General features: G+C 42.0%; 1 protein-coding gene across 1 annotated transcript in view; it reads left to right on the top strand.

Moving 5' to 3' along the window:
* Nucleotides 1-164: 164 nt before the first annotated feature.
* The window catches only part of LOC105564903, a 246,384-nt gene continuing 238,173 nt past the window's right edge, over nt 165-8,375 (top strand). Inside the window, exon 1 of the mRNA XM_012017670.1 lies at nt 165-501. The gene's annotated coding sequence lies outside the window, so the exon portion shown is untranslated. The remainder of the gene's footprint in view (nt 502-8,375) is intronic.

The following is an 8,375-nucleotide window of genomic DNA, read 5'->3' as shown; positions in this document are numbered from 1 at the left end:
TTGCTCACTATTATTTTTTATTAGACTTACAAACTTAGTTTCAGTAATGTCATATTGTTCTTTAATTTAGCCGGAATAGCAAGCTGCTTTCGATCATCTGTACAAGTGCCATTTAATTTGTGTATTACACAAATCTTTCCACGAAACAGACAGTTTTAAGTGCAAAAGGTGCGAAAGTGCAGAATCACTCCAGCATCCCCTTAAATCGCACGCCTTTTTGGACAGTTCTCGCCGTATCTCGAGCTTAGAGCGCGCGCGTCGAGCGTTCGACGGTGATACAGTGCGTGTGTTTCGCGCGTTCGGAGTGTGGTTAGGTTGTAATTTCTTTGGTGAGACTAATCTACGCGCGGATGTTGGATCGTACGCCTCTTTAGACAGCACCGCCGTGTCTCGAACTTGGTGCACGCGCGTCGAGCGGCGTTTTCGCGAGCGAGTGGTGAGTGAGTGCCCGTGAAGAGACAACGAGCGTGATCCGAGAGGAGGCGGCGGAGCAACCGCGGGGTAAGTTTGTCGTTTATTCCATTCACTGCCGCTCGTGGAATTAATCGCTGATGTGATTACGTTACGCGCGGGACAATTGCTGTTTTCTTAAATATTAATTATCTTGAGAGCCGTTGTGATCGGGGTCGGTGCCAATTTACAGTTGGTGCCAACCGGATACGCAACTCCGCTGCTGCGCCTCGTAACTGTGAGTTTGACAAATTCTGTTTCAACTCGAGAAGTAATAAATCTGCGATGTTACCTGTTCATAAGACGAGTAGAAATGTACGTGCGTAAAATATTGTGTAAGACGAAGTGGAAGATCTCATAGACTTTATTGTTCTCCAACAGGGAGGTTTTATGATAGATTAGAACACGTGTACATTTAAGATATGTGTAGTCGAATGAAAAGAATTACCAAGGGGGAAACCGCTGCAGAGGGCATTGCGGCGTACAGATTTGCGGCATTACTGGGCATTACTGCACTGAGAAAAATCTCCATCGGATAAACCAGTTAAATAGTGTTTCTGATGGTTAATTTTTCCGATTACGTTTTCCGATTAAATTATCGATACATCTGATAAAATTTATCCGATGAAATGCAGTTACCGATAAAATTTGATTGAAAAACCGATCACATTTTTCATCGGATATACAATTTAATCGGATATATCCGTTTGTTATCATGTAATTGGATCCAATTATATTTAATCTGACATTTTTCTCAGTGTAGGCGTTGGTGTACAAGTTTTGGTCAGCGGTTTCCCCCTCGAGAATTACTTAAGAGCGATAAGTAATGAATATGAAACACCATGCAGAGACGTGACATTTCATTTGGATATCGAACACATTGACGATTTAAACTTTGACTATATCAAACACATCGAGGCCCGGTTTTCCATTTTCTGGTTGACTGTTAACCAGAAGTTAGTCGACTCTCCATCTGTTTCTATGTTATTATCTAAGAAGAGACAGAGAATCGACTGACCACAGGTTAACAATTAACCAGAAAATGAAAAGCCGGGTCTAACTATATTAAACTTAGGATATTATGAGTTCGTATAGATAAATAGTAAGTAATAAAAGTAAAGACATTTAAGTAAAATAAAGCTAAAGCGGAGATTATAGTTTTCTTCGTGGTACGAAGGAAACATTATTGCTCTATTTAAACACGTTACGTTATTTCCTTTTCCTCTTCCTGTTTAAACTTTTTTTAAATTTAAGCTTTGCATTTAGTCTTTTTATACCCAGGATTAAATATCTTACGAAGAGTGATAGAAATGTTTGATTTTTTAAATACGTGTGTGATAGTCAAGCATAAATCGAGCAGAAGATAAGTTTATAATCGCATAGAATCTCTTATCTGATTTACTTAATAAACATTGCTTTAGTAATTTTTATTGTTCGCATAATTTGCGCTATATATTCTAATCTGTCCACGTTATTCATGAAGAATTTAATTATACATTCTTTGAAACAAACTCACGTAAGGACCGATAAATATTTTATCGTGGTGTAGAGAGAATTTTTATACAAGTTATCTTTACAATATCTGAACACAAAGAGCACAAGAAATATAACTCGAGTTGTAGAGATTAACGCCGGATATGCGTTTAGATTCGAATAACGATTCCTCGTGATATCTAGGCTAACTTTAAATGTTTCTGTCTCTGTGACGAATTGACATTATTTTCCAATTTTCGTTTGTAATTATAATAATTTCCGGAGTACGCCTTTTAAATATTATCCGACAGTAGGGTGGGTGCTTTGTATCAACTTCGTTGATAGACTCGCGCAATTTCTTTGAAAGTTTAATTTGCACTTTACGGAGCTGCACAATTTTGTCACTTTTTGTACACCGAGATATTTATTCGTTAAAAATTTTACACGACAAGAATCTCATTGCCGAAACCACGGCGACGATATTATGTATTTCCGAGGGGGAATTCGCTGAGGGCATCGTGGTGTCCAGATTTGCGGCATTACTGGGCATTACTAGGCATTTTTTGGGCATTATAAAGATATAGTAAGATAAAACAAGATAAATAAGATAAAGTAATGCCCACTGGGCATTAGTGGGCATTGGTGTACAAGATTGTGGCCCGCAAGTTTCCCCCGCATGTATTTCTTAACTCGGATTGAAATTTTTTTTGCGAACTCGTGTCGAAACGAGTTTGTCAAAATCGTCTATCTCTGAGACCAATTGCCACCTACCTGGGCATTCTCGAATTTTCGTTTGCAATAATAATAATTTCCGGAGTACGCTTTGCCAAAATTATCCGGCAGTAGGGTGGGATATTTCGTATCAACTTCGTCGATAGACTTTTCTTTGAAAGTTTAATTTGTACTTTACGGAGCTGCACAATTTTGTCACTTTTTGTACACCGAAATATTTATTTATTTAAAATTTTACGCGACAAGAATCTCGTTGCCGAAACCACGGCGACGATATTGTGTATTTCCGAGGGGGAATCCGCTGAGGGCATTGTGGTGTACAGATTTGCGACATTACTGGGCATTACTAGGCATTTTTTGGGCATTATAAAGATATAGTAAGATAAAACAAGATAAATAAGATAAAGTAATGCCCACTGGGCATTAGTGTACAAGATTGTGGCCCGCAAGTTTCCCCCTCGTGTATTTCTTAACTCCGATTGAAATTTTTTTTTGCGAACTCGTGTCGAAACGAGTTTGTCAAAATCGTCTATCTCTGAGACAATTGCCACCTACCTGGGCATTCTCGAATTTTCGTTTGCAACTATAATAATTTCCGGAGTACGTTTTGCCAAAATTATCCGGCAGTAGGGTGGGATATTTTGTATCAACTTCGTCGATAGACTTTTCTTTGAAAGTTTAATTTGTACTTTACGGAGCTGCACAATTTTGTCACTTTTTGTACACCGAAATATTTATTTATTTAAAATTTTACGCGACAAGAATCTCGTTGCCGAAACCACGGCGACGATATTGTGTATTTCCGAGGGGGAATCCGCTGAGGGCATTGTGGTGTACAGATTTGCGGCATTACTGGGCATTACTAGGAATTTTTTGGGCATTATAAAGATATAGTAAGATAAAACAAGATAAATAAGATAAACTAAGATAATAAGATAAAGTAATGCCCACTGGGCATTAGTGGGCATTGGTGTACAAGATTTTGGTCAGCCAGTTTCCCCCTCGTGTATTTCTTAACTCGGATTGAAATTTTTTTTTTGCGAACTCGTGTCGAAACGAGTTTGTTAAAATCGTCTATCTCTGATGAGACCAATTGCCACCTACCTGGGCATTCTCGAATTTTCGTTTGCAATTATAATTTCCGGAGTACGCTTTGCCAAAATTATCCGACAGTAGGGTGGGATATTACGTCTCGACTTTGTCGATAGACTTTTCTTTGAAAGTTTAATTTGCACTTTACGAAGCTGCACAATTTGGCCACTTTTTGTGCACCGAAATGTTGTTTACTCGTTAAAAATTTCACGCGACATTGCCGAAACCACGGCGACGATACTGTGTATTTCCAATCTCAGATTAAAATTTACTTGCGAACTCGTGTCGGGGCGAGTTTCTCAAGATTAATTTCATTTGATCGAACAGTGATTATCGATCGTGGCCTCTCGCGGAGGTCTGATTTTGGAACTCGTGTTTATAATGCAGCGTCTTTTTACCTGCCCGCCCAAGTAGCATCCGCTTGTTGAATAGAATTTTCGATGGACGCCACGCGAGGCATTCATAAAACACGAGCGCCCTGAAGAGTGCGACGCTCGCTCCGTCAACGGCAACGAATATTAACGATAAGTCTTAAGCACCGGGATAAAACCGTGCCGGCCGCCTCGAGCCGGCGGATCGATATACGCAGCGATGTTCCTCCTGTTTGCGGTGCATATAAATTCTGTTTTAATGCGATATCAGGTTTTCCATCGGCCGAAGCTCGGTGGAGCCGCGGAAGGAGCGTCGTTCTCCGCTTGAACGCGGATCGCGATTGGCATAGATCGTCTAACCGCCCGCCGCACAGAATAGCCGTATCTCTAAGCAGGTTCATTTGGGAATGCGAATTTCAATTTGGCCAGGCCGCGCGATCATACGAACCCAATCAGCGATAGATCGAACTCGGGTATGTACGTAGCTGCCTAGCAGTCCTCGGGTAGACTCGAGGAACGTTTTCCTGCCCTGCCTTGCTCCGCACGGGTCGATCCATGCTGGGTCGCTCAGGTAGGGCCCGCGTTCTCGGCGTTGCCACGTATACCAAACATCCACGGTGGGACTCAAAGCGTTCTGCCTTCGGTTCTATTTGTGCACCGGACAGGTACGTCCAAAGATACAACGCCTACGAGTGCGAGCAGCCATTGTGCGCCGGTACGTATGTAATACCGTAGAATCGCCTTGTGGCAAACCTCTCTCTCTCTCTCTCTTCTCTCCCTCCCTCCCTTTTTCGCCTTCTCTTCCCAGCTCCCTCCCCCGTTGCCGTTCTCTTTCTCTCATTCTCGTTCTCCAGGAAGACGGGCAAGCTGATCCATCTGTACGAACTGCTGCGCCGCATTGTTCTCAAATGGTACAGCTGGCTCTCTCCTCTCGTACTCTCGCCGCACGTCGATGCCGGCGCGCGCGTTCGCGTACCGCTTTGTGCTCGCCCGACGTGCTCGCACCTCGCTCACGACGATGACGCGACAACGTACGGCGTCGCGCGTACGAACGGTATAATTATTTCAGACGGTGATTAACGCCGCGCGCGCGAAATCGACGTCCGAGTGCGCCTTCCCTCCCGTGGACAGGAAACGGAGGGGAAAAAATGCGCATACCTGGGCACGCCGGACCCGGGGCCGTCGCAAATTAGATTCGGCACGGTTCCCTGTCCCCTAATCTGTTATGTCCACTGTCTCGAAAAGCTTTCGGCAAAATGGAATTAAATGACAATGTAGCACCGGTCCGGGCAACTGCACGCTCGGGCGTTCCGAAGCTAAATCTGACATAGTTGGAAATAATTGGTGGCACTCAATTTTATTGGAGAGCGAATTGTACGGACGAGTCCGTAAGAAGCATTGTCCGGTGGAAGCACTTCGAGCCCGGGTTGTTCCGCCGTACGGTTGCCTCCGGCTTGGGCTTTTACGAAATTTACGGGTCGCTCCGATCGATGGAAAATTTATTTGCCTGCTACGTCATAGTGTCGCGACAAAGACAAACGCTGGGAATTATCCGTGCAAGATGCGCGCGGTATACTCGGGCAAGGGGGTTACACACGAGCTCGCCTATTGTCGCATGCACGCAATTGCCCGTGTAATTCGACATTTTCATTCGGCGTCTGCCTTAAAAATATGATAATGAGATTACATGCTTTGAATCGCGATCTCGTTCGCGCAAATACAATTTTCGAGATAGTTATCTGCAATATTTGATATGCGAAATGAAAACCCGTTATTTGCACGCATCGCTGTATCGCCGCAACGGGGCCGATAAAATTAATTGTCCGCAAGCATATTTAATTTTGCAGCAAGCGCGTGTCTATCATATGAAACGCAGCCGCTGCCGCGCGCCGGTAGGTCTCTGATACTTTGTTATTAAAAGGTTACGTCATTACACAGGCGGCCGACGTCTCTCGTTTACAAAACTGACATCTCAATTTCTGTCACGTTTTGTCCGTCAATATTATTAATTGCTACTCGTTTACGTATAAAAGACTCGCGAAATTATATCATTATATACACCATTTTATATATCGAATAATAACTTTGTGCGTCTCGCAAAGTAACAGCTTACCTGTACAGTAACGAAATATTCGGCTTTTTCCTCTGCCCGTTGGATAAAAATTCTATCTAAAAAAATATTTCGAAATTTTTGCAACTGTGATTAATTTAATACGTTATATTGATTTTCGTATGAATGGAAATACGGAATTTTCTCTTTCGAGCTTGCTCTTTTTATTCCGTACCCGGGAATACATTATGATGGATTCGACTGTGAAATTCGATGTTTCTTAATAATAGAAACGGCGCGTCTAAAGCACGCCATATGTGCCACACTGTTCCGTTTTTCGAAAATACATAGGCGCATATATTAAAATCAGAGTTGAAGAATCGTATGAAAACGTGGCCCAAAATGTACAGGCAGCTGTATTTTATCGTCGACAGGAATGAATTTACGGTGTTTCACCAAAGAAACACTCATGATTGTTTACGACGGAGCGAGGGCTTTCCGTCGCGGCTCGGTCCCCCGCGATTCTTTTTTCTCTTTCGTTTTCGCACACATTTATGCATTCGCGAGGGTCGCGCAAACAGCTACGGGACTCTCGTAAAAAAAAATATATAAAAAAAGAACGAAACCATTGTTCATCGAGTTTACCATTTTCCACGTCTCTTCTTGCGACGCAACTTTCATCCCCCGCGGGAGCCGGTTCGTTTTTCGAAGTTACGACTCACCCGGTACGTAGAATATCTTCGTGCCGGATGTCTTGTGGGGCGCGCCGAGGGCTGAGGGCTCAGGGGGAGGGAGAAGACTCTACATTACAATTACAGCGTAAAAAAGTTTAAGTCACTTAACATCGCGCGCCGTGCAACCATCCAGACGGCATTAAAAGTGGTGGGTGTACGCGGGGGGCGTTTATGCAAACGCGGGTGGAACGTCACGCGTGACTACGCGGTATCTAATGCATAAGCATGCCACTGAAACACGCTATTCCATGTTTCGAAGCGTGATTGCGGTTACCGGGGATTGTTTGACATTTTCTGAGTCATTTCGCGATTGTGGATTCAGGAGATCGCTGCAATTTTTATATGTTTTGCTCCCTTTTTTATAAATCCATAGAAAACTGCATCACAAGTGAAGGTGGACGCAGGTGTGTGACCGCAATGTTTAATTCTGTAGTATCTTCGCTTCTGAAACGTTAATTGTTTTTATAATAAACTGTCAAATTTCTCTCGCTACTAACGCGTCGCTAATTGTCGCTGCGCCATCGTTGTAGACAAGGGGGTAACCACTTGATGTAATCGTGGGACAGTGTCTCCCGAAATCATTATGAAATCCTCACGAAATCCCCGTTTAATCGTTTCGTCTTAATTTTCAACAAGTTTCTTCACTTGTTAGATAATAAACATTAAATTTGTACATTTTCTCAGCTTGCTTTTGTTGTCCGACTTTACTTCTTTTAGCGAAGATCCAAATATATATTATAGTTTACACCTATAAGCGCGTGTTCTTTACAAAATGAGACTGGAGTAGTTGCTGTTAGAACAGCAGCGAGCTGAAACGTTGATACGCCTTTGCGCGCAAATTTGGAACAGTCGACAGTAAATACAGATACAAAATTACTTTTTGTTAAGACCACGGTTAGACTAGTGGGGAAAAGTGGGGAGCAAGGAAACACGTGACTGAATACTAGAATCTTAACTGAAATTACCTCTACAAGCAAATATACTTGATAGTAGAATAAAAAAAATTTTTGAGGAAATCTAACAGCTCTTTGAGGTTTAACAACGGTGCATATTTTTAAACGTGCATGTAAGAAAATTTGCAATTAGATGAGATTATTTGTAATCGGATGAAATCGTATGAAATGAAATGAAACCCACATAACATCGGATGTCCTGTGTATATGCATTTTTTCTCCATGACATGAAATAGTATCCTGTATACGAAATTTGTATACACCTCATATACATAATTTGGACATGCATTGCTGTAAATAATATGTACAATATATTCACGGATGGATTCAATATGTATATAGTATACAGAGCCTGATAAATGTGTATCCATTAGATGTCTATAATTTGTATATTCTTTGCGGTATGTAGTATGTACATGTAGATATATATATGTAACAAATCACACTTTGATACATGATTTATTGTACAAGACATTGGACATATCATGTTCAAACTCTCATACAATTATGTCCAAATCTA

This window comes from Vollenhovia emeryi, unplaced genomic scaffold (genome assembly GCF_000949405.1).
Source record: "Vollenhovia emeryi isolate VEMERY1.0 unplaced genomic scaffold, V.emery_V1.0 DF939158.1, whole genome shotgun sequence".
NCBI classification, from domain to species: domain Eukaryota; kingdom Metazoa; phylum Arthropoda; class Insecta; order Hymenoptera; family Formicidae; genus Vollenhovia; species Vollenhovia emeryi.
Note: the sequence above shows the minus strand (reverse complement) of the source record. Positions and strands in the feature narration are given on the sequence as shown.